The sequence below is a fragment of the Dermacentor albipictus genome, chromosome 10 (genome assembly GCF_038994185.2).
Source record: "Dermacentor albipictus isolate Rhodes 1998 colony chromosome 10, USDA_Dalb.pri_finalv2, whole genome shotgun sequence".
In the NCBI taxonomy this organism is placed as follows: Eukaryota; Metazoa; Arthropoda; class Arachnida; order Ixodida; family Ixodidae; genus Dermacentor; species Dermacentor albipictus.
The window spans coordinates 19,824,390-19,845,525 of NC_091830.1; the positions used below are offsets into that span (position 1 = coordinate 19,824,390).

The 21,136-nt window shown below is 47.6% G+C and overlaps 1 protein-coding gene across 1 annotated transcript in view; it reads left to right on the top strand.

Annotated features, from left to right (window-relative positions):
* The window catches only part of LOC135911482 (G1/S-specific cyclin-D2-like), a 353,997-nt gene that overhangs the window by 163,304 nt on the left and 169,557 nt on the right, over nt 1-21,136 (top strand). The gene's annotated exons all lie outside the window — the stretch shown is intronic.

Genomic DNA, 21,136 nt, shown 5'->3' on the forward strand with positions numbered 1-21,136 from the left:
ATCCACAAAAATCTATTACGCTTAAGTTGTTCGTAATAACAATTTCTAGGCAATCCTGATGCTAGAAATTGTTAATCCTGAATCCTGATATTAGCGAAGGCACCCCACTGATGAAAGATCGAGAGCACTTGCTAACGAAAGCTTGGTAAATTCGTCCCCTGGATCCGTATTTGCCAAAAAAAAAAACAAAGAAATCTTACGTTGGAATTGTTCGCAAGGGCGGATTCTATCCAATCCTGGTGCTGGACATGTGTTATTAGCGGAGATGAATGGATAATCACAAAGAGCAGATATGAGCGAAGGCTTCGTGAGGTCGACCACTGCTGAAAACGTCCTAATAAGTTTTTTTTAATCACGTCGTTAATCTACTTAATATGTGTTGACATTGCCGGTTTACCCTTTGTTTTTATTGTTTTTTATTACTTTTTTGTTTACTGACTTGTGTCTAAGCACAAAAATGCAGAGCGTGCCATTTTCTTGCTGTGTAATTACGCACATTTTCGAAAACTGATTTATTGGCGCAATGTCAATCAATTTAAATTTCAGTGTTTAAACATTACGTCCTGCTCTTGCTGTTAGCCATCGAACAATATAATTTTTGTTGAGAAGCTGGCGTCAAAGCAGTGGACAACATTTCCGTACGAATAAATCTACAAAAAGGAGTCTTCGCACGAATCGTGTTACGAACATATTTATGACACGGATTTCCATATTATAAAATGTTTCGTCACAGCAAACTATGTACAGAGTGATCATATATAAGTTATATGACATTTTTTTAAAATCCCTTGTTGCAGATAATATGATTCTAGACCTTCAACTGGATTGTTCAGATACGCGGACACTGAAGATCTAAATACATAATCACAGAATTGAAACACATTAAGTAACTTCTTAATTATTACTTTACGGTACACAATGATATTTACGAATTGTAGCCGGTGAGCTTGTCAGACATATCCCATTGGAAGGAATTTCCAGAATGATACTAGTTCGGAGGCAGACATGCGCCATAAAACTCCTATTAAAAATGCCCTGTTCGTCCAGTTATTTCATTAACGAAACGTTCTTTTGTGCATTGAAGCACCAAAGTAACTGGAACGCCAATGTGTACTGACACGTGTACTCGTTCTTACCGTCGCTGCTACGTGACAATATCGTTCCACACATTGGGAAATAATATTTTGAAATTGGCGTCATCCTGGAAGTTCACTTCAAGTGATTACGTCTTGCAAGATCACCGGCAACCATCCGTAAATTACAATACGTGCTGTAAAATCATTAATTAATAAGATAATCAGTAAATATTTGTTAATTAGTTGAATGTGTGTTCGAATTTGTCGTGCTAGTAATGTCCGCCTCTTCGAATAATCCAGCTCAAGGATAAGAATTATGCTGTGTCCCAAAGACGATTTTTAATAACTTCCTAAAACTAAACAAATGATCACCCCCTGTATATATGTATGTGACTATGTATGTATGTATGTATGTATGTATGTATGTATGTATGTATGTATGTATGTATGTATGTATGTATGTATGTATGTATGTATGTATGTATGTATGTATGTATGTATGTATGTATGTTCTAGCCAGCCGGTCAACAAATAACGACTTTCACTCCGTTTATCAAAGTCCCATACGAGCCGCCCGGCTTCTCAACCTCCGACATTTCATTTACCTTGCACCGAAGCGAAAGCCATTCGCACATTTGTCTGCACATCGGAGAAGGCTCGGAGCGCTGCGTAGCCAATCCACATTACGCGCAGCGATTGCACACCGCGGTCAAAACATCGCCCTCGCAGTTCGGTGCACCTGAGAGCCCACGCTCAGTTCACGTACACCTCAACGAGCTCTCCGATCCACCTGCAGGAGCTGCACCAGCGCTTGCGATTCTGAGATTCGTGAGCGGGCGTAACACTGCTCGTTAATGCACGGTCGGGGGGGGGGGGGGTTCTAATTACGTCACCTGCACGCCTCTGGCAGTCCCGCGCAATCAGGTTCCTCTATAGAACTGTTCGTTTTCGCCGCTCGGGACCCAGGTTCACGAAGCAGGATGCGTTTGATCCCCGCTGCGCAAGTGCACATGCCTTCTTTTTCTCTTTTTCTTTCCTTTTTTTTTACTGCACTCTTTTGTACCGGGTGTCCATAGCACGTAGCAAGCTCCGTTTACACCAGTTGCATACAGGAAAGCTGAAAGCCTTATAGCTGGATACTCTACACACATTTCCTTTCAAAGAAGAAGTTGCCTTTCTGTCAGCTGGAAGCAAGCAATTCCAACCTTTGTACTACCGCAATTAGAACATTGGCTCGACCGCCGCGATAAAGGCTTTTGCTGGTAATCAAAAGAGCTCCGTCAAAATTCCGTTCTGTTAGAAACAAAGGAACGTTTTCGCATCAATCTGCAGATTAAATGACAAAGGAAAGAAAGGAGCTTAATTGAAAGCCAATGTTCGGAAAACAGACGCCAGATGGGTTTATGAAGGATCCTGTGATAAGAACCCGGCGATGTACCACACGCGTAAGCAAAAGTGGCCGGATTACAAGCTCACTAACACACTTAATTTATCCGTAAGTTCAGAAGCACAAATTGAAATTCACGAGCGGACTGGAACGTTCAGAATGCAATGTTTCGGGTTGCAGCTTTCTATTTCAAGTTACGTGTATAAACAGAGAAGAACGTTGATTTTATCGTGGAATACGCGACCTGTAAACTTTTGCTCAGGGTATCAGGGCACTGTGCTCAGGTTACCTTTAGTCGGAATGAACTTTCGTGAAATTACACGATCACAAAGTGCAGAAGACATCATGATGACAAGGTTCACACCTGATTCACATCAACTAAACTACACTCACTACTAGCCGCGAGTTCATACCGTCGTCGATGTCCAGTCCACTGTATACTTCGTGATGCCCTGATTTGTGCTAAGGCGCGCATTCTTCCAGTATCAGACAACTTGCCCCGCAGTGGGCTCTTTTGATCAATATAACCCGCTATGTTGTGCTCAGGTACGTCTTTATTCACGACTGTGCGCGCCGTTATATACTCCTAAGGTTAACATACGCTGCGCGGAACTCGGGTCAAGGAGGCTCGTGCGAAATTGCATACAGGTCGTACGTTACACGGTTCCCGCCTTGAGGGTCTTTCGCGGACGCGTCATAACTGCCTCCGATTTCGTCTCGCAAACTTGTTCGGCTCTGAAAGTGCGTGTTTTCTGTGTGCGTGGTTCGCGGGAATACGCGTGACGTGGATAACTAATCGTGCGCGCGCGCTCGCACCAAGCTCTGCTCGAGAAGCAGCTACACAAAGCGACTAATTGCTGCCGGTGTTGTGTTTGCCGACGAGAGGCAGAGATGACCCGGAACGCACAGTTTCTTGCTTGGCCGTGCACTGCCGGTAAGAAGGGCAGCCGAAATACTAATGCACGAATACGCGCAGGCCGGGAGACACGGCTCCGGTTCGTTCAGTTTCCCGCGTTTTCAGAGGGCGCGGTACCTCGGAGAGTGCCTACAACGCCAAGAACGGCCACCCCGTGCTTGCATATCTCAACTCATTTTAAAGAGGGCAGTCTGGTGCGTTCTGGACCGCTGATCTATGGACATGGCGGACAGAGAAAGAGAAGTGGTAAGGGAAAGTCACGGAAATAAACCAGGGAAAGCCTGGTCGGCTACCCCGGTACTGGTGAAGGGGAAAAGGGCATTGAACGGTGAGAAGGAGAGAAGAAAAGTTCCCATGGACGCCCGCGCACGCGCGCCGATACGGTCTCGACCGGGTGAGGTGGGTTTTTACCGCAAGAATCAGGAAACGGTGACGAAGCCGGGCATCGTGATGATGAAAAAAGTAGAAAAGATTGTATTCACTTCACTAGTACATGGCTGTGACTCTCATCCGAGTCTCGAGCGGTTCTGATTACAACGGGGGCCAGGACGGCCTTAATAAGCCGTTGCGGTCTTGTGGTTGTCGAAGTCTTCTTGGGGAGCCTGTGGAAGTACTAGTGCTTTCGTCAGTTTCTGTCGTCGACGACCTCCTGCCGTTCGGCTTGTCTTCTCTTCGTCCATCCCTTTGTGTCACCTCGGGGAATAAAAGGGGTGGCGCTGTTTCGGAGAAGAAAGCAATTATGTCGACATGGGGACGCCTGCCTGAACGCTTCACACTTGACAGGTCGATGCCCAGGCGTACCGTAACCACCTTTTCTGAGACGAGGCAAATCATCTTGTCATGGGAACGTAAGCCTGAATGTCTCTCACACTTGACAGATTTGTCATAACAGCGTTTAAACATTCATCGTTTTCGAAGTCACGAGCGGTCATATATATGTTGGTGGACCCATAGAAATGGATGGAGTTTAACGTAACCAAATACTGCACATCGCGCTATGAGGTACGCCGTAATGGAGGGCTGCGGATTAGTTTAGATCACGTGGAGTTCTTTAACGTGCACCCAATATGTGTTATACACGAGCAATGTTGAAGACAAAGCCTTGTTAAGTGACCTCATTCAGACCGATTTGGCGTATATGGGATCTGGGTATCTGGGTATCTGGGTATCTTGTAACCACTTCTAGAAAAAGAAAGCAGCCGGTTAGGTGACTTGTACATGTCGCATGAACATGAAAATGGCTTTAAATGATACCGCTTCACGCCTAGAAGACGCAGCATAAGCCGGCGAATGAGGATCTAATATACAACGGGTCTAATTAGTCGTAAACGGGATGGGATGCGTGTGCCTGTGTTGCTGTCACCATTTGCAATGCAGCCACCAAGTGCCACCTAAGCTAACTGCCACGCTCTCCACAATATGGCGCGGAGTGGCCGAGGCGAGTAAAAACAAAATTCCCAACAGTTCAGAAAGAGTTATGCTGGGGATGTTCTCTCTGTTAAATAAGCAACAAAATATTATACATAACACATTAGGAAAAACAAAACAAAAATGAGCTTGGTGGCGCAACCGACCACCCCGTCTCAAAGGGGATCGATGCTCATTGCATTAATCCATCCATCCATCTATCCATGCAATTACTCGAGGGAACTATGGCGTTGCGATCGTTCAGCTATGATGAGCATCGCGGGCAGTGCATGGATTTATCGAATCTTCATTCTTGGAGCTTCAGACGTTCTTGTAGCTTCGTCCATAACGCTTTATCTGGGTCTAAATTGCCCTGACTTTCAAAGAATTGTACATTTTTTAATGCGGAGGATAATAAGACACTGCAAGCACGTATAATCACTGCTAACTGCCATGGTTCCACTTGTCCATGCGTTCGTGGCGTAATGATTTCACTATCGGGCTTATTTACTAGAGGTCCTGTGTTCAAATTCTACCGACGGACAGTTTTAATAACGTTTATTTAATTACATATAACGCGTTCCATTTTTAAAGATGATCGCTTTGCAACATGTCTCGAAGCAACTGAAAGCCAGATGGAGGAAGTTCAGGAAAATCCATGTACTCCCCATCATTGCCACGCTGGCTGAACAGCTCTGCTTGCAGCTCCAGTAGACGCTAGCGCCACAGCTCCCTCTACAAATCGTACGAAACTAAACGCAACTAGCGTCCCGGCAGCTGGGAGAATTGGACCACTCCCCCACGAAAGTGGAGGAGGAGGAATAAACTTTTATTTTCGAAACGGTATCCCGCGGTAAGCCCCGGCTCTACTCTTGGTGGGAGGTCTCCTCATTCCAGGAACCCTATGGCCTTCGCTGTCTCCTTGGCCCTGGCGACTAAAGTTTGAAAAATGGCTGTGGCTTAGCTAAGGTTACGCCCAGGATGCGAAGCATACTAGCCTTTATTTTAACGCGATAGCGTTAAGGAGCTCGTGTCGCAGAAAAGCCGGTGTCGTCGGTGTCGGTGTCTGCGGCGTTGCACTTCATGAATAAATCGTTGTCGCGCCGAACGCCGCGTTGCTCGACGCTCACCGCGTCCGATGCGGGGGCCGACGCCGCGAGCGACGGCGCGAGTTGGAGCCCCGTTTCTTTTCTGTCATGACGTCAAGGTGTCACGTGGTATTGAAGGCGAGACCGCCGCGCCTGAGGAGCTGGGTTGAGCTCTCGTAATATGCTTCGCATAAAATAGCTATGGTGGCTGCTTCTGGTGCAGCACTTCAAGAACGTGCTGGACTAGGGCAACCGAGCCTTCCAGGAGGCTCTGAGCGGAGGTTTAGCTCCTCTGGTACTAATAAATGTTATTTCTCTCTCCCTCTACTTTCGGTAGGGTACCTCGATGCGCGCGCACTGTCGCGCACTCCGGGAGGGAGGGCGCGCGCATCGAGACACCCTTAAAGCCCCTTAAACTTCGTAAAGTAGCGACACTCTCCTCCTCCGCCTTCACACTTCCTCGTTTCTCCTCTCTTTCACGCTCCCTCCTGGATCTTAGCGCCGACTACACCGCTCGAGCGTATCAACGGCGCCAAGATGCGCTCCTCGCCACTCCGCAGACGCTTCTCGAGCGGAAATGGCGCTGAAGCACTGCGGGAGGGCCCACGTGATGCTATTAGGCCAATAGCGACGCGGCGCCGGCCTCGACCAGAGCGCGCGAGGAGGAGGCGGCATTCTTCAAAGCGTGGCGCTACTTACCGTTCGGGACGGAGGAGAGCTGGGCCGGAGAAGCGCCTCTGAATGCGCACGCGCTTTTACTGTCCCCGAGAGCGCGCTAGCGACAACGAGGCACGCCGGCGTTGACGCACCCTTAACGCCGCGCGGCGACTCAGTGTGTGTGAGGTGTTCGTACAGCAGCATGCCGCGGCGTCTCACGGCAGCTGTCGGCGCTCAAGAGAGAAAACGTGAGCGCGCCGAAGCCGCGTGCACACGACGTGCCAATGAGAGTGCCGGTGCATGTGAAATTTTGTGTAGCCAAAGCACGCGCCAGCCATGCCAAGAAGATGGCCGAAGCTCGTGTGGCCCGTCTCGCCTAAATGCGTGATTCGTATCGTGGTCACTGGGAGCGGCAGGACGTCGATAAGCGCTTGGAGGCGCTGGAGCGGAACGGATTTGCCCAGCGCACGCGTAGCTACCGAGTCTTCTAAAGAATACAACGAGCGTCTCCCACATCGCAGGACAATACGATTAGGATAAGAGAATAATTTACATGAAAGAGATACAGAATATAAATATATAACAAACATTAATCACCTAAGAATGTTTACAGTCATTTATATAGGTTGATTTTGTCTTTAGCGTCGGCACTTGGTTGACCCTATCTTTTACATTACGCCCCAGTAGGAATGCGGCCACCGGGGTCGGGATCGAAAATGGATTTCCTATAATATAGGTGGTGGTGGACGTCCAAGGAGAACACCCTAGTAGCCGGTACGACCCCGCATACAGTTAAATGATCACGATAGTCCGGACGCCTGTTACCGTTATCCGTAAAGTATGGGATACGCACTCCGTGAAACGGAACGACAGAAAAAAAAAAAGTGCTGTTGATTCCGGAACAGGTGTGCATCTGAGCAGGTTGAATTTCTGGTCGTGGCGATCACATTCCGATGCGAGAGGTATGCGAAAACGCTCGTGTATGGTGCTTTCGGTGCATGTTAAAGAAACTCGTGTTGATCTCCTATTTCCCGTAGCCCCCGCCTCCATCGCCAAGAGAGCGCTTGCTGCCCTCCTTGGCTTTTGTGACGAGACTCAGCTGAGAGCGCGGCTGTAAGCCCCGCTTTGCTTCTTCTTTAACCTTCTTGTTTTTTTTCCCGCTCTCTATCATTCTTTCTCTAATCTTTTTCTCCCCACTCCCCTTACCCCGTGCAGTGCTGTTGAGGTGCCCTCCCTTGAGAGACAGTTACGGCACTGCACTTTTCTCTTCCTTTCATCTTAAAATCACTACTACTACTAAAGAAACTCGTGCGCTGCAAATTAGTCCGGAGAACCACATTACGGCGTGGCTGTTAGCCATATTGTTGCTTTTAAGCGTTAGAATCAATCAATCAATCTATCAATCAATCAATCAATCAATCAAACAGTCAATCAATCAATCAGTCAGTCAGTCAGTCAGTCAGTCAGTCAGTCAGTCAGTCAGTCAGTCAGTCAGTCAGTCAGTCAGTCAGTCAGTCAGTCAGTCAGTCAGTCAGTCAGTCAGTCAGTCAGTAATTCAGTCAGTCAATCAGTCAGTCAGTCCGTCAGTCAGTCAGTCATTCTGCCTGAAAGTAAGGCTTTGGGCTGTAACTTCTGAATCCAAAGCATTTTTTAAAATCTTACGCTGTAGAATAAGCCAAGCAATCGGTATAACTATTGACGACACGCCAGAAAAAATTTTGCAGGGTGCTTAAACTTCGCCTTTAGGAGTGGAACGCGATATCATTGCCTCTCACGCTTCCGGCGACTGCAGCTTATGTAACCGTAATGTTTACCGGGAAGCGCTGGCGGCGAACGCTATGCACGAAGGCGGGCTTTGTGGTGGAAACGCGGCTGCCACTTGCTACTTCGCTGCCCTGCCTTCGATGTGGAGCGCACGGACTTGTGTACAGTCTATCGGCGACTGGGACTGACTTACGCTACGGCGACCGCGCTGCTATTCCCTGCAGCCCACTCGTCCATCGTGAAGCACGCTCTTTCGGCACTGCTAGACTGCTGCAATGCGACGCACTTGAGAGCGCGGCTCTGAGCCCCGCACTCACATTCTTTCATTCCCCCTTGCCACGTTCGTCCTGTCTTTCTCTCCTTCATCCTTTTCTTCCCATTCCCCCTTCCCCGTGCAGTGCTGTTGAGGTGTCCTCCTGTGAGAGACAGTTACGGCGCTGCACTCATCTCTTCCGTTTCCTTTCCAAAAATCACTTCACACACACACACACACGCGCGGCTGCCTGGGTGCGCTGATCCCGGAGGTAGTGCACAGCCACGCAATAAAATTAAATGATTGTCCGGTTTCTGTCATTATTTCGCATTTTTAATATTTATGCGTGAAAATATTTAACATAAGAGGCACGCGTTGTCAGTGTTTTGTTTCATGACATTTGTTTGTGGGCTGTCATTCTCAAAATTCGGAGAATTACTTCGTCAAGAATGTAAGACAAGGCATGTGCAACTTTAGTGATATAACGTTGTGGCAATGTAACCCGCATATACCGCATGTCATATAGGAAGGCGTGGCATGTACAGGCGCTCCCAGAATAATTCGGAACGCAGGACACGCAGCTGCTCGTCGGCGGAGCGCGCCGGCGGATAAATACAGGCAAGATTTGCGCATGCGCGGTCTCCCTAGCGAGCAAGTTTCGCTCCCTAGTGCATCTAGTTTGGCGTTGCCTTGCTCCAAGAAGGTAGCGCTAGGTGCCCTGGGCGAATTAATATCTAGCACAGCATGCATGCACCGTAATCTATAAATAAAGGCTTGTGGATTCCTTGCACCGTATTCTCGCCATGGTCTGCATCCCCTCTGGGAGATAGCAATGCTTTGCGTGATTACATGACTAGTGAGGCGGCTTGGCTACAACGGCATCACTGCCTTATTTTTTTCCACCGTGTTACCCTGTCCTGCGAAGTATTAGCTCTTAGCAAAATAGCTCCCTATCCGTGTTACTACTAGCTTCGTAATACGAGGACAATTACTTCTTTTACATGACCCCTCTTAACGGGTGTGTCTGCGATAGTGGCAATAAAAAAGTTTACAATATGAAATAACGCGGCACGTTTATCAAGGCCAATTTCACGCACAAGAACTCACTTCATGCAAAGGACACTCTAATGAACTCTTCACCACTCTAGTCATTTATTGGCGCATCCCGTTACGTGGTTTGCATATATTGTGCGCCATTTAATCATGGAATCTGGACCATGGGTAGCGAGTATCCTTACGTATTGATCGCGTGTCGGCGTTTGTTGGCGAAGATACCCATTTTCATGCTCATTTTATTTTGCTCAGAGGAAATATACAATGATAATCATGGGTAGGCTGTGTGAGCTGAATGCAAAAAAAAAAATAGTAAGGAGAACATAGTAAATCTAAATGACAGGAAGAACACTGGGTTTATTTTTTCCACAGTAAAAAAAAGAACCGAAACGTAACTGTCTCGTCTAAAGCTGTTGGCATGTTCCGCTATCAATATCTCGCGAATGCGACGTCCACGTGAAGCGCAGCTTGTACGCGGCGTGGAATTGGCTTGTAGAGCGCATCGACGAAGTCCCTCCTCTCACCAAGGCGCTTCCACTCGCGTGTTATGGCGAGCCAGAGCTCGTCGGCACTGGCCCCTTCCAGATTCAGCTTGCATAAACTTCATCATGCCCCACACGTTCTACATAACATTGAAGTCTGCACCTTTCCGAGGCCAGTCAAGAACGCGAACACTACGTTCTTGAAGAAGTTTTTCAACAGCTCTGGCAGTGTGCCCCGGGCCCAGGTCTTGTTGGAACAAGTAGCAGCCATATTTAAATGGCCCTTCCAGAGCGTATGGCAATAGGTGGTGGTCCAGAATTTCGCAGTAAGCTTTAGCTGTGAACGATGGGGACAGTCGGATTAGCGGACCGAGGCCCTCTTTGCTAATTGCTCCCCAAACGTTGATAGTACAGCGGCCGCTGCTGTAGATCTCGTAAACATACCCAGGCTCGTATCTACACGAAAAGAAGGGAATGATCTTTTCAGATGAAATACCTTTTGCGCGTCCGAAAAATTTGTGCTTAAAAGATCAGAAAGAAAACGAAAAATGAAAATAGCTGCAGTTATATGGTCTCCATACGCGGCGCTCTTGACCCCATCTAGATGAAGATGTCGATTCATTTGAGAATATGACTTCCTTCCATTCTTCAGTCGTCCAGCGCTCATATGCCCTGCCAAACTGAAGGCGCCGGCGTTTTTGGCGCTCCGTAAGGTGTGGCTTTTGCGCCGCGACAAATCCACGAAGACCAGCCCCTCGCAAATTGTTTCCTCACTGACTTGCACGTTGAGGGCTGTCTTGATCTAGCGGGCGCTCTGAAAAGGATTAGCAACGGCTGCAGCAACAATGAGAAGTCGGACCCTTCCGACGTGCACCAGTGTCGTCCCGATCGTGCTGCATCTTTGAGTCGGCCATCTTCATCCCTGTATGCTTGGATTATTCGGTTGACCGCACTTATAGACTTTCCTGTGAGGCGGCATATCTCACGTTGAGGTATACCTTGCCAACTGAGCTTAATTATATTTATCCGCACATTCATCGGCACTCTTTTCGGCATGTTGCCTCGATAGGAATAGGGCGAAATTAGCGTAACTGTCATTGTTTCAATGTGTTCGTATCTCTTTATCAATCGAGCCACCGATATCATCATGGTTGCATCAGACGAAAACGCCACCCTTTGCCAGCGCTAGTCACGGTCACCTACCGTAATTATTTTGAGCAAATGATAAATACGGCCCGCACGAAAAATGAAAAAAAAAAGGCGCCCAAGCATCCGAACATGCAGACACGAGCGCTTATGCTCCAACGCGAGTGCATGCGCAGACACAGCTTGTCACAGACACCACCGGCCCAGCCCCCCTTGACAAAACGTTAAGGGGCACCTAGGGCTACCGTTTTGCAGACACGCAACACAAACTAGGTGCACCAGGGAGCCAACCTTGCTCGCTAGGGAGACCGCGCACGCGCAGACCATGGTACTACTTTTTCCACGGGCGCGCTCCGCCGGCGAGCAGCCGCGTGTGTTGCGTTCCGAATTATTCTGGGAGCGCCTGTACATATAACTAAATATATAAGGAAATTATCGCACACAACTCCGCCGACGCCGACACCGGCACCGGATTTTTTGCGACCCGGTGCCTTTAACGTCATCGCATAAAAAAAAAAAAAAAAAAACTGAATCAGGCAAATAGCGCACACTTCGGGCAGCGTGATTCTAAGTACGGCGCAACGTGCGATGGAGCGATAGTTTCCACATTAAAGGATAGGAAGACAGCGACGCGGATTAGGGAGCAAACGTGGGTAGTCGATATTCTAGTACAGTTTGAGCGGAAAAGATGAGTCGGCGGGTATAGGATGCTTAATGCGCAGAGTAGATAACCGCTGATCTTTCATAGAGGAACAGAAGAGGAAAAGGAAAGAGCACCGTGTTGGCTCGAGGATGGCTAAGAAATAGGGGGTGGGATGAGATTAGGAAAGTTTTCAGGTATATATACATGTATAGCCCGGAGTCGGCTGACGCTATAGTGAGCCGTGAGCCAACTCACGCTGGAAGATCACCGGGAGATGACTTCATCCTGCAGTGAATTAGGATCACGATGGTGACGAGAATGACGACGATCTTTTATAGTAGCTTCCGCAGAGACTCACGTTGAGCGCGGGCCGGACCATATCCGAAGAAACGTATAGGCCACATGATAAACGACCACCCAGTATTGCGCTCGTTTTCGCGGAAGCTTTTTGAGCGATAGCGTCGAAGCATAGTCGAAGCATAGGCGCCGACCGGATTTATGACGCCCGTTCTGGGGGCAGGCAGTTTCTGTTCCCAGGGCCCGAGCCGACGACGCACCGCCCTCCCGCAGCGGCAGTAACATTCTCCGTTATCTCCAGGGTTCATCACCGCTTGCTCCGCAGTGTCGAAGAAGAAGAAGCGCCCGAGAATTCCGACGCGCTGGAATTCCTGTTCCTGATTTTTTTTCGTATTTCATTCCTTTCTTTTTCTTTTTCAGCGCCGCCACATTTGTGAGCAAACTTTCTTAACGTATCTCTTTTTTTCCGGCTCTCGTTCTGTCAACTGGTTCTCTATAAATCCCTATTGGCCATACCGGCCTCTGTCAGTCATATCAGCGACATCTAGTGGAGGATGTTCACTATAACTCGGATCAGTCCGTAGTCGTATAGTCATTGGGCTCTGCCATAATGCGCCCAAAACGCAAATAGGTTAACACCGGTTACGTACTGGGCGATACGATATACAGAATACCCCATCTAACATTAGCCAGAGTTTAAAAATATGCGAATGCCACGTAGCTGGACAGAAGAAAGGCAATGTTGTTTGCCGTCGTTTGGAGACATTCAAATTATTATTTGTTTCATTCCGCCTAATTAGATAATCAGTCTTAATTAATTAACCAGCTTCTCAAATACTACGATTTGATTAAAAGTGTGAGTGAGAAAATTGTAGAGCGACACGACAAACTCCCGCTACAGCTGTCGGCTGTGCTCAATACATGCTACATATTTTTTTTTTTCCGAGCGTGAAAGAAGCTCGCAAATACACGCAAAATTGCAGCGCGACTGGCCGCTCGAGGCACTTTGTGTGTATTCGCGGGATTATTTCACGCTCGAGAAAACACTCTTATGTAGCACGCATTGAGCACCAGAAAGCTGTATCGGAAGTTTTGAAATGTCAGCGCGTCACACGAGATGCATACAGGTACCTAGTCAAGGCGGCGCTACTAATGTGCTCATATGGACAGATATTTTGAATAGAGAGGGGGAATCATACCCCCCCCCCTCCACCCACCCACCCCATTCCCACTTGAGGCACTAGCCCTACAGCCTCCCTCTTTCACTTGCCTTGCCTGCACACTCGATCTAAATCCCATTTCACATGAGTTAGACGATATATTTTTTTGCGGAGCAGCCGGCCCATATAACAGTGGCTAACGTTTCCAATTTCGTCAAAACAAATCGCTCACCTACTCCACTAAATTAGGAACACATTTGTCTTTTTTTTTCTTCTTTTCTTTTCCTTCTTTCTTTTATTATTTCTTTTTGCAGATATGCGTCAGTTACACATTTTTGCTTATGTGTAACGCGATGTACAAGTTCCGCTCAATTAGTGAGGTGATCATTCTCACGCTCCTACTGCTCTTGCCCAGTTTAATGTTCTACTCGGCCTGGTTGGACAAGCACTCCCGGCCCACACCCACCCCTTCTTGATGCTACCATGGCTTGGCTCCATCCATGAGAAGCGACGAATCTTCGAAGTTGAGCGAGGAGTCACTGTCACTCTTTGCTTCTTAGGAAGAAGCCACCGATTTATTCAAGAGACCGACACTGAGGTTTCCATCTCGCCACAGTGGGCGACGTTCATGCTCATTCACTCTCTCTCTCTCTCTTTCTCATCTCACGTTAGAGAGAAGGGGTTACTGGTTTCGTTGCACTGCTACGCCAGGAGACCACCGGAGAAGCACCCACAGTGTTGTGCGACTGTGCAAAAAATAAATAAATAATTAAATCGAATAAGTGCAATACAAATCACGTTTAGTGTAGGTCTGAAACTGAAGCATTCGATTCGGGAATTCGAGATTCGGTTTGGTCGAAAGGTACCTTTATTTTTATTTTAGCTCTTTTACATTTCCCTCCCAGACCTCTTTGCACCGATTTTGCTTCGTTTTCGGTTCGCGTTGTAACCCGCTCGTTCCTTGGAACTGCTTCAGTCTGCAGTGCGCAGAGGCGTATATCGAGCGCGTACCTCTTGCTTCTTTTCTTCCGGTGGTTTTGCGACATCGCATTGCACGCAATGCAGGCAAGGGTGTGTGCACTTTCGCGAGGCGTATGTGCGTGTCTTTCTTGCTTCTGCTTTACGCTATAAAGTGCGGCTGCTTGCGTCCTTGCTGTGCTGCAAGAACCGGAAATGTTGCCCAGAAATATAATCACTGCAGTGCATCGCGGCCGTCGCACTGCAATGGCTCGCTGCTTCTTTTTTTCACGCAGAGCACTCAGCGTGAATAACAAAAAGGTGCAGTAGCAGGCCGAGCTGTGCAGAGAAATCCACTGCACTAGGTGACAACCTAAGAATTCAGTATACGAGCTCCTCCCACAATACCGCACGGAATCCTCCCTTTTTGCTTTCACACTGAAAAAAAAAAAAGCATACCGTAGTTACACAATTCTAGCGCGTCCTTGATTTTAAATGCAGACTATTCAATTATGACAGCGAGAAATCAAACGCATTTTGCTGTCTTCTGTAACGCGCACCCCCAACTTTCATACCTTAAGAAGTTATAAATGGAATGCCCTTGATATTCCTCTCGCCACTTTCTTCTTTTTGTACTAGAGCAGCGATATGGTAACGGTGTTCTGTCCTCACTTGGATAAACAATTTCCGCCAGAAGTCATCTGACCGTGAATGTCGCTGTCAGTGCGATGAGCAGTGAAGCAATCTTGCGATACACCGTATTGCCAAAGCCAAGCATAAGGCTTCTACTGCAGTGCATACTCAGCGCAGGAGCCCGATGCTGTGCTTAGTACCCATGTGACAACAGGACTACTCAGTGTTGGCGAAAAATGGTTAGAGAAATCGATAGATGGATAGCTATATATGGCTGAAGGAAAGTGTGGGAAGTATACATCCTAAGAGTGCTAACCGCCATCAAAGAAGCATGCTATACTGCAGGTGAATGCCATAATGAATGAAATTGTACACACGAGACATACGATACTTAACACACACATAACACAGTATACGCAGTTCAATTAAGACTATCATTTGCAGTGCAAATAAATTGAAATCGCCTAAGAAGTGTGCAACGGATCTCATACATTTCACGAAGGGCAGAGTGGTCATCCTTCTCTCTTAATTTTGTACAAGCATTTCGTATCCATTGCGGTCTTTTTGCTACGATCAATGTGACACAGTAGAAACCCAGTATAGTAAGCCAGTCGTTAGCGGGAAACTACAAAGGAAATCACGCAAATTGTACAGCCAACAAAACTTGTTTTATCATCTTATAAAACTGCTTATCGGCTGAGCTGGAAAAAACGTGGACAAATACTTCTTTTTTTACGTTAGAGTAAGGAACTTGTGAGGGCGAATCGGAAACAATAGGTCAATATGGCGTCTGTACATACTGTATACCAAGAGCACAAATTGAAACATGAGCAGGAAATAACTGATCAGAAGTCTGTTATGATCACAAGTCAGTTACACTATGATCAGTTAGTTATGTTCTTTCTTTTCTTCTTTGTCTGTTTTGCTGTATATATTCAGAATATCCGGCATCAAACATTAGTTGGAAGCTAGCGCCTGTTCAGTTCGCGTCTCTCCGTGATTCCTGGTAGATTCTGCGCGAAAAAACTAATAAGTATCGTTTACCATCTAGCCCCGGACCAACGCTTTGATCAGAAGATCTTTTACGCATAATTATGCGGAAGTGCGACGTGTGATCGCTCTGTCGCACGTTTCTCATGCGTGTAGTAGTCGCAGGAGTACGTTCGGGAGTCTGAATTCAGTGACCGTTCGATATGCAATTGAACGGAGAAATGGGGCAATTGTGCGCTGTAGTATTCTCAGAACTGTTCGCGTTTGAATTTATGCAGCCGGTACATATTGACACGTGTACATGTTGATCTTTCTCGGGTGACCACGTTTCACCGCTTAACAAATGTTATCGCACAGCGCAGGACGCGCCTGCGTGTATAGGAAGTTTCTGGAATGTTATCGATGCTTCTGTCTGCTGTCTGTTGACGCCGATCCTTGTGGTATCTGATTTCATCGCGTGACGCGAATGGTGAGAACTTTGTGGAAGACACGCGGGTCCCAGCGATTAGTCTGGAACATTCGACGACTGCTGTATAAAAGCCGATGCGCTTGACCCACTGATCAGATTTTGACGATCGCCCCTCTCGTTGTGCTTTAAGTGTAGCCTGTTTTTGTGTTCACAGGTTCGTCCAATAAAAGTTAGTTTCGTCGTTCACGGTTTTGCTACTTTGTTCTTCATACGTCACTCCACGTGACAATATCCAGACAAGTCGCGGACACCTTCGTATCAATTTTAGCGGCAGCTAACAGATGGGACAAGTTAGCGAACATGAGGTCTGGTCAGACCACACGAGTTTCCCCGGTTTTATGATATCTATCATGCAATGTTTCTTTGCCACAGCAATTGAAACAATTCAATCGGAACTGGCGTCATTGGTACGAGCGTCTTTGGGAGCATGGCTTTTATTATAATGAACGATTTACTCTAGCCGGAGCAAGTGTAATGACGTTCCTACTTCATTTCAAAACTAGCCCGTATATACGCTTACAGGTCGAATTAGAAACATTCAATTCAAAATTAGTCGAGCGTCTCTACAACGAAATGAAACGAAGTGAAAGAATTATTATGATGTTCCGGTTCTATCGTGAGCTATGCGGTCGGCGACTGTAACAACGATGGAAGTGACCTGTATAACGAATGTCTTCCGAGGCCTCATACACTTGTTTATAAAGGCGTTTGACTGCTTAACGCCGCGAATAGCTCTCGAAAAATTACATAACATACATAATAATAAAAAAATACGGGTCACAGGAGGCGCGCCTTAGCGTGGGGGCTCCAGATTCATTTTGACCACATGGGGCTCGTTACTGTGCTCCCGAAGCACGGCACATTATTTATTTATTTATCTTAAGACGCTCCAGGACTGCTCGCGCCGTCTGCGCCGTCGTGCTGTCCTGGTATCGACTGCGCATGCGCAGCCCTCGCGTGGGAGGCTCAGAAGGGCTCCAGAGACGCGCATTGCGTGTGGCTGCGTAAAAAAAAAATAAAGACAAAGCCAAGCGAACGCGCCGTCACATCCATACAGTTTCATACAATAATTATTATATGAAACTCTGTGGGCACACCCCGGTCAATCGACTGTGCCAGAGCCACGCCACGGCAGTGTTCCGGCTCCCGCTGCAGGCATGGGAATTGTTCGCGCACCACACAGCTCTACGCGCATATCAATCAATCAATCAATCAATCAATCAATCAATCAATCAATCAATCAATCAATCAATCAATCAATCAATCAATCAATCAATCAATCAATCAACCGATCAATCTATTTCCTTAAAAAAAGAGGAGTACAGGACTTAAAGCTTGGACAGCTTGACGAGGCTCCGACCCCTTTTAAGCTGGCATAACAGCAAGATGACAGCCAATCATTATCGCTGGTCTCAGCGGAACAGACAGTAAGCGTCAAACTACAAATCTACGCAATCCTTTCGCTTGGCGTTCACGAACGCCGACGGCCTACCGTCGGCCATCGAGGTGACGTCATCGAGCGTCCTGTGCTCAGCGCTTCCAGCGCTGTGACACGCCTGGCGTCTATACTTGCAACGGCGTTGTTTCGGCTGCGCATGCAGCAGTTGTGTCGCGCTGTGCTTCACGCACCATGTCGCCTCCGCTTATATAGGCGATGTACGAAACCTTAAGTCTGTGACGTGTTTCCGGCTCTCGCAATCGCTTCCTCCCCGTGCATACAGCAAAAGTATAGCCTTAGAGATCCACGTCTGCTATCCAAAGGGAGCTTTGCTGGGGCGTGGATAAGGACACCACCTAGTGTCGAACACTTCGCAAGGACCTTGGTATTGATTTATTGATCTGCTGATTTGTCAATCCGCTCTCACCGTAATGGAGCAACGGTGTCACGGAATGGAACCCACGACCTACTTACTGCTCAGCGCGGCAGAATGCCGCATGGACACTGTGCCAGCGTGGCCGCTCAAAATACAAGTAGAACGGAAAATACACAAGGATAATGCAAAATATTCTACCTATAAAGCGGCTTTCATCCTCACCATAGTGCTCTTTCCGATTCAAGTAATTATCACGTTACAGCAACCAGAGCCGAAGTTACAGACCCGCACAGTATGCATGCCATAATCATCTACATTTTGCTGAGAATACTCTGTTCGATAAATTGTAAAGATAAATTGTTCGATAAATTGTAAATTGTATTTTACTACTTTACCACGCCTATAAGGTACTGTGTAATCACAATTGATCTCACTATGCTGCCCTCTGTCTATACGGGCTCTTACTCAGTCTCTACTTGTTGGTTGACTACTCCGACTGATTGAGTCAATGAGTGATTGTGTGGTTGGAGTTTAACGTCGCAAAGCAGTATTGCGGCCGCGTGAGACGCCCCAGGTCCCAGATTAAATTTGAACACCCCGATAGTTTTTTTACTGTGCATTCGGGAGTCGAACGTGTGACTTCGTGCTCAAAAGCAGAAGGAGATATATGTGCTGAGTTACCGTTGCAGGTGAGGCCTTTTGAGTCTTGGATACTGATTCCGGTCTGCAAAAAGCTGGTCGTTCGATTAAAGGCTTTGGCGACGAATAAATTTTTTTGTTATTTATGCGCCCAAGAAGTATTCTGCGTATTAGTGCTTATTCAGGTACCACGTTTCATCACAATAATAGAGGCCTAATGTCGAACGCCTACCTTTCCTTCACTCTTTTCCCCCTCCTTCTCCTCTCCTAAGCAATTGGTAGGTTTAAGCAAGTTAAGTACGCTTTTAATACGCCAGTGAAGGACTCATAAAATAAATAGCAGTTATGGCTTTCCCCACTTCCTGATCTTCGCAAACAATAAATGCTTTTTTGATTCGCAAGTCATTCTTAGTAAATGCTGTTTCGTCAAATTAGCTTGTCCGAAGCTTCTCGTGCGTCATATGGGCCCCCGAGATGCGCAATCACGAAAATTATTATTCGCGGGATGAAGTGATACTCTTTCCTCGCGCTGGCTTGTAGAATCTTGCCTGAAGCCCTGTGTGTGTCTTATGCACAATCATTTTTTTTAACCAGTACAGCAAGACGGAAAGGCATGATCCAATATCTCGAAGGCAACCACCGTCATTTGCTGGGCGGCACGCCAGATGGCGCCAGAATACCCCTCCGCAGCAAGCTGTGAGGCTCCATCAAGACACGCGAAAACTACGCCTTTCGATCGCAAGTTCGCCGGCATGCAACTGAAGCGGCTTTTAATCAGAGACTGCGCATATGTCAATGGTATCTAGTGGATCGCCAAGCGGTCCGAACTTGCTATCGTAACACTTACAGCAGCAGTTCTATGCGAATAATCCTTAGTATATTTTTCTCTTAATGAACAACCAGTTCGACCACTAAAATCTTTGTGGAACATCCAAATGAAAGCATTCCACATGTTTTCTGTGTCGGGGCGGACGTTCGCTATCGTCAGTTTTGAGCATCTCGCTGTCCGAAGCCGCTTCTTTCCGTTCTTCCGTTCGATTCTCTGTTTTATGCGTTGCATATTGCAATCACTCAGTTCAGCCCTTGGGCGCGGCCGGGCGGCCACCATTGAGGGTATGAGCCATTGTTCATTGCTGCGCGTCTCATATGTCGGTCTATTCTCTTTTAAGTTTGCTATGTTTGTTATTAAGTTGCTTCTATTTTTATGCGTTGCATATTGCAATCACTCAGTTCAGCCCTTGGGCGCGGCCGGGCAGCCACCATTGACCTTTAGCGCAACCACGTGACGTGACGTCACGACAGCCGGAGGAAAAGCTGGGCCCCAACTCGCGCAATATGCAACGCATTCTTGGCTTAACCAAGCTAAGCCTGGAATTTTTTATTATTAGTTTTGTTTTCTCACTTCGTCGTTCCTTTTCACAGGCCCCGCCCCCTCGGAGCTCTCACCGCCAGTATCAGTGCTGCGCGCCTTCTTATCTTTTCTTCTTCGCACCACCTGAGGAGGGCATTCCTGCTGCGGCCCATTCTCTCCCTTTTCACTTCCCTAAAGAATGTCACACTACTTAAGAGCAGGGGAGGAGTTGGCTTGCAAAAGCAAGCGCAGCCTCAACACACACACGCGCACATCCCCACACACGTGCGTACGAACACACACACTAACACACGCGCGCACGCACAGTAAGTCACGGGAAAACACAACGAAGGGACCGACGCTTTCCGTATAGAAGACGCCTCTCCCGAATCGTGCGCCGGCAGCCTCTTCAAAAGGCACCGCCCGGAACTGCCGACACTTGACAAATCGTCGCGTCCATCCACCGTTTCTTCCTTTCAATCTGTCTTTTTCTTTTTTGCATTTTTTCCCCTCGTTGACTTCCCTGCGCGCCTTTATTCCAGCCCGCGCACAGCCGACGTTTCGGCGAGTGCGCGTTTTGCTCTCCCACGCCGCTCTGCCTCTTCCCTTTTGTTTTCGCGCGCTTTCGCGCCCCATCCCGCGTTCTTTCTTCCCCTTTCCTTCCCTCTCCGCGCACGAACGAACAAGTGTAAGATTGCCGCGAGCTCTCTCCCACTCTCCGATTTCTTTCTTTCCTCCGTCTCCCACTCCCGCTTGCGGAGCGGTTGTTTTGTCTTGAAGCATCACCACGTGATCGTGGAAGAGCGTTTCCGACTGGCCGTTTTCTTTGCGGTAGAGCTCCGAATCGTCTCCTCTTTCTTCCCTGTTTCTTCTCTTCGTTTTCTATGCTATCCGATCGCTTCTCTTTCCCCAACCGTCTTTATCTCAGAGGCGGCTTTGAGCAAGCGTTCTACG